The sequence below is a fragment of the Ceratotherium simum genome, chromosome 39, assembly GCF_057802395.1.
Source record: "Ceratotherium simum simum isolate JZ-2026a chromosome 39, ASM5780239v1, whole genome shotgun sequence".
Lineage (NCBI taxonomy): Eukaryota > Metazoa > Chordata > Mammalia > Perissodactyla > Rhinocerotidae > Ceratotherium > Ceratotherium simum.
In genome coordinates, this window is record NC_141938.1 from 7,556,082 (window position 1) to 7,562,081 (window position 6,000).

Consider the following 6,000-nt stretch of genomic DNA (forward strand, 5'->3'; position numbering starts at 1 on the left):
CCCAAGGTCACAGCAGTCAGATATCCACCACTTACGAGCATATCTGACCAACATCCATCTGCATCCACCATTGTGTTTGCACTGAGGTTGCTCCTGGGTTATTCCCAGCAACTGGCTGAGAACATCAGGGTACCAGGGCATGCCCATTGTCATGGTCACACAATAATATTGATGACCAGGGTCAATTACACCTGTCAGGATGATGGCTCCTCTTCTTGGCATTAGGGATCTGAAGTGCCAGGTAGCAGCATGGCTTGAACTTACTGGCACTTTTGTCATTTCTCTGGAACTGTTACCCCTTTAGGAGTCAAGACTTCTAAACCTGCAGAGGTCAGAAGTGTGGAGACCTGAAGCACAAACTCCCCACGTGGCTCACTGGGAGTGATGTTAGACGAGGCTGCATCTATTTCCAACCCTTGATTTAAAGACCCATGCATTCTCTAAATTGGAGATACAGTACACTATGATTGTCATTGAGTTAGAGCGTATACTGCATCCTGTGAATTATGTAGTCAGCATTTCCTGTGTATTCAAATGCCTGCACAAAATATGATCATTCCTTGAAATTAAATCTGTTCCATTATTTTCAATTAAAAAAATTTAACTTTCCCATTCACAATACTCCCTTTAGCCTGTGTTTTACTTGTGTCCTCCTTTCCCTTACAAATTGTATAGGTGATTTATATTTGCCACCTATGTTGCCTCAATACTCACTCTTCAACCCACTCTATCTGGATTATTTCTGCACTGCTCCTCTATTTAGAGGTAATAATTGGAGCCCTCTCTAATATTAATGAAGGCCTCTATGTCAGCAGCAAATGTGAAGAGATTTTTTTCCATCTTTATTTCATTATTCCTTTCAATAAAACCAAAATTATTAACCATTCTGCTTTTATTCAGAAAGGACCTATTTGCCTCCATGACATTTTGGACACCAAGTGATCCATAAAATCTCTTAAGATTCTGAAAGCAAAGAACATCACAGAAAGTTAGTTCCTGGGTTTTGTTCTTGTAGAAATTATACTTTCCTTACGGGACACCTTGTAATTTTTCAGTCAAATCAAAGAAAGAAGAGTTTCTCCTTGTAAAAAAATGAATTCATTTCCCCCCTTTGCTGCTTGCACAGGCACAAAATTGGCTGAAAATTTTCCATTCCATTATCTTTGTACTCCACCAGAGCTGAATTATTTGGAGAGAAAAATGTCAATAGAACAATTTATTTAATGAGGAGCTCTAAGAATTCAACCCTTGAGATGCTGGAAACTTTAAACGGGTTTCTGCTGTCCGTTACATATGATTCTCTGATCCCAGCCAAGTGCACACCCAATTGGGCTTCCCAGGGACAGACCTCAGAGAATAGAAAGCATCAGTGATAACCATCAGAGAGGGTCAGTGTGTCCTGGTGAGGGCTGGTGGAGTAAGAAGGAAAAGAGGAGAGAAAATGGGTACTGGGCTTTCCCTCTAGAGTAATGAGACTGGAACTGTCCCACATTTATTTAGCCTATGATGGTGAAGTCTCTGTACTTTGAAGGTGCTTTAGTTTCCACTGAACCCAGTCTTTTCCAGCTCTTGTTCTGTTTCCTTCTTTCCCTTTTTGGAATCTAGAGCCTTTCTGCCATAAAAACAGAACAGTACATCTTGAATAAGTAATACCTATATTAGGAATGGGAAGCTGTTTTCTAGAGAATCTCCATGTCTTCTGGACTCACTCCCATAATTGTAGACTCCTGTTGGATTTCCTACTTCCAATCATTTATTCACTAACTACTCACTGTAAATCTATGATGCACCAAGTATTGTCTATTTTATTCTTCATATGATTGGATTTTTCTATTATATTCCCTATTTTTGCAGCAGATTTGACGTACTGATAGCACTTAATAGTTTTGTATTGACTGTTGTTGTTGATTCACTTTAGTGTCCACAATATCATCTACAATTATTGTAATTATTCCTGACATTTGGAACTCAGGCCAATTTCCTTTTCTCATCTTACCAGTCTCTTCAAATGTTCATGAAACTATCGAGTGATTGAAGTGGACTGCCTTGGTCTGTTCATGAATTTAACACAGTTATTTTGGTGTTTTAATCTAGAATATCCTTTTGGCTCTAGATTAAAACAACCCTTCCTTATTAGGTTTAGAAATTGTCCTTAATTTCCCCATTTAGCAAGAGGCTCTGTCCAGGCTGCTAACCACAGTAACGGCTGTTACATTTTCTGAAATGCATTTTCTATTGTGATTATGGTTATGATTTTTATTCATTGATGTATTTTTGTGATGAATTATGTTAACAAACATCACAATATTAAACCGGCTTCCTATTCCGAATATAGGTATTACTTATTCAAGATGTACTGTTCTCTTAAAATAGACATAGTTGCACTTGATGTAACTTCATTATTCTATTTTGTGTCTATATTCAGGCATATGTGAGGTTGAAGATTTCTTTTTCACGTCATAGTTGATGCTTTGGGTCTCAATCTTTATTTTACGTGTAACATTTGCATGTGTTGAGCACCTACTATGTGCCAGGCACCTTGTGAGTCCCTGGAAAGATAATGGTGAGCAAAAACATTCACATCCTCTGACCCACAAATGATCATAAACTTACCAATGTGAGAGGCACATCAAAGAAAAGTATAGGATGCTGGACTTGTGGGCCTCCCCACTCTGTCCTCCTGGCCCTCGCTCTCTGTTCTCCATCTCACTGGTCTCTCAAATCCCTTCCATTCCCAAGCTCACTGACCCACATGGTAAACATGAATTCACTTCTCTCAGCCCAAAGTGCTTGCCCTTTCCTTATTTCCCCTGGTTTACAATTACCCATCCTTCCCACACAATTCAAATATCCATACTTCAGAGAAGCCTTTTCCATCCACCTCCCCAGGTTAAATTGGTCCTCAATGATTTTTTCTCTCTTTAATTAATTAGGATTTTCTAGGCGCTAATAACACGGACTTTTATTTTTATCATGGAGAATGTAAAGATTTATAATCAAATCTTAAATTTGCCTTTCAGTTTTTAACATGATTTAATTTATAGAAACTTTGAATACTTTTATCAAATCTATCAATCATATTATTTTTTGCAAAGAAATCCGCTATTTGTTAATACAACACACCCCTATTTCTGAGCATGTACCCATGAGCACACATGAGCACACACACTTTGTATTTCATTTAAATGGTTTTGTGATTTTGTTCCCTCCTCTTACCCACGTAATCCACATGCTCTTCCCTCTTCTTGGAAGAATCCACCTGGCAGGCAGTCTCTGAAAGAGGGAGCCATAAAGATCTCCACTAATTAGAACTGCTACATGGCAGTCAAAAGAGGTAACAAACGTGTTTTGTTTATAATGATCAGAATCCATCTTTAGTGGCTGTACCAGTTTAAGGGGAATATTGATAATGATAGCCAGGCAAAATCAATTTTTTTGTGAAGTTAAGAACAGAAGCTCACATTTGTCAAGTGTCCACTGTATATGACAGGAATCAAAAGAAAAATTATATCCATCATCCCATTTAATTCACTCATCAGTCTTACAATGTAAGGAGAATTTACTATTCCTATTGTAGAGGTGAAGTATCTGCAGCTGAGAGATTAAGTAACTTTGTCAAGGTCACACAGGTGGTATGTTGGTGGGTCAAAATTCTATTCTAGTAAGTCTGATTCAAGATCCCATTTTCTAAATCACATCTCTATACTGTACTTTGGGAAAGGTATATATCAAAAACAGTTATCATAAAAGGAACAGATTTATAATGATAATAATAGCTTTCATTCACTAAGATCTTACTGTGCACAAAGGCATTTCTAAACCTCACAAAGAATATAATAGTAGTAACTACATTTTTAGAATTAAAAAAAAAAAAAAGTGGCATTGCCGGCCCTGTGGCTTAGCGGTTAAGAGCGCCCGCTCCACTACTGGAGGCCCGGGTTCGGATCCCGGGCGCGCACTGACGCACCGCTTCTCCGGCCATGCTGAGGCTGCAGCCCACATACAGCAACTAGAAGGATGTGCAACTATGACATACAGCTATCTACTGGGGCTTTGGGGGAAAAAAAAGGAGGAGGATTGGCAATAGATGTTAGCTCAGAGCCGGTCTTCCTCAGCAAAAAGAGGAGGATTAGCATGGATGTTAGCTCAGGGCTGATCTTCCTCACAAAAAAACAAAACAAAACAAAACAACAACAACAAAAAAAATCAATACATATGTTCCGCTTGACATTTAAAAAAAATGGCACATGTGAGTTAACTGTAACATGAATAGGAAGCATCAGGTCACAGAATTGAGGTTGTTTGGGTTGAAAACTCACATATTAGAATGAAGGCAGTATGACGATTATCAAAGAAAATACCTTGACTGTCTTCAATTATTTTGGACAAGTCATATCAAAGAAGAAATTGCTTTATGTCCATAGACTCAAATAGGAAAATTTGAACCAATGAGTAAGAGATAAAAGGAGATTTCTGCTAAATCAAAGAAAGTCTGAATGATTACACACATTTCAGATGGAAATGGGCTACCACTGGACTGAGGAAATCACTGTCATTGGAAGGACTAATAGTAAGAGAAGGATGTCCTTGCAAAGGTGGAATCAAAAGGTGCTGACTAGCTCAGGTACCAGTTGGATGTTCACTGAACATTATTTTTGCTGCCTTTCTCAGAAGACACACCAGCTCCATGGAATCAGGAAACCACATGGAAGTATCAGAATTCCTCCTCCTGGGTCTCTCAGAGGATCCTGAACTGCAGCCCCTGCTCTTTGGAGTGTTTTTGTTCATGTACCTGGTCACCGTGCTCGGGAACCTGTTCATCATCCTGGCCATCAGCTCTGACTCCCAGCTCCACACCCCGACGAACTTCTTCCTCTCCAACCTGTCCTTTGTAGACATCTGCTTCACCTCCACCACCATGCCGAAGATGCTAGTGAACATCCAGGCACAGAGCACAGACATCTCCTATGTAGGATGCCTCACTCAGGTATATTGTTTTTACGATTTTTGCTGGAATGGATAATTGCCTCTTGGGTGTGATGGCCTATGACAGGTTTGTGGCCATCTGCCACCCCCCGCACTACATGGTCATCATGAACCCACGCTTTTGTGGCCTCCTGGTTCTGATGTCTTAGTCGATCATTTTATGTGTCTCCTTGCTTGATATTCTACTGATGATGCAGCTGACCTTCTGTATAGGTGCTGAAATTCCACATTTCTTCTGTGAACTGGTTCAGGTTCTCAAATTAGCCTGCTCTGACGCCTTCATCAATAACATCTTCTTGTATGTGGCCACTGCCTTGCTGTGTGTGTTTCCTCTCTCTGGGATCATCTACTCTTACTCTAAGATTGTGTTCTCCTTAATGAGGATGTCCTCTGCAGGAGGAAAATACAAAGCATTTTCCACCTGTGGTTCTCACCTCTCTATGGTCTTCTTGTTTTATGGGACATGCCTGGGGGTCTACTTCAGTTCTGCTGTGACCCATTCTTTCCAAAGAAGCTCGATTGCCTCAGTGATGTACACCGTGTTCACCCCAATGCTGAACCCCTTCATCTACAGCCTGAGAAATGAGGATGTGCAGGGGCCCTGGGGAGGTTCCTCCACCAAGCAGCCTCTTGTCTGTGATGGGTCGCTGGACTCAGAACATAGTAGACATTGTGGGCCCCAAAGGCAAATGTTGCAAAATTAAATCTATTGGTTCTTTTCCTTCCCTAAAATACATTCTTGATTTTTTTCAATTACCCAAACACCTGTGACTTCACTTTTATTCGGTTTCGTATTTTTGCACCTCAATGACTCCCTCAGTAATTATCTTTTGACTTTTCTTGCTTATATGCTGTCCATAAAGTTCCACGTTTATTCAGCTTTATGGCAGCAATTCTTAAGGTTTCTGACTTTAGGTTTAAAGTGATTATCATATCAAATCTTGACATGGTATCCCCAAAATTATCCTCTCAAACATTGATGCTCTTCACCTTCATTTGGTTGTGTGTTTGTTT

At 39.9% G+C, this 6,000-nt stretch overlaps 1 pseudogene; it reads left to right on the top strand.

Moving 5' to 3' along the window:
- Positions 1 to 4,687: 4,687 nt before the first annotated feature.
- On the top strand, positions 4,688 to 5,626 carry LOC101403730 (olfactory receptor 7D4-like; annotated as a pseudogene).
- Positions 5,627 to 6,000: the final 374 nt, after the last annotated feature.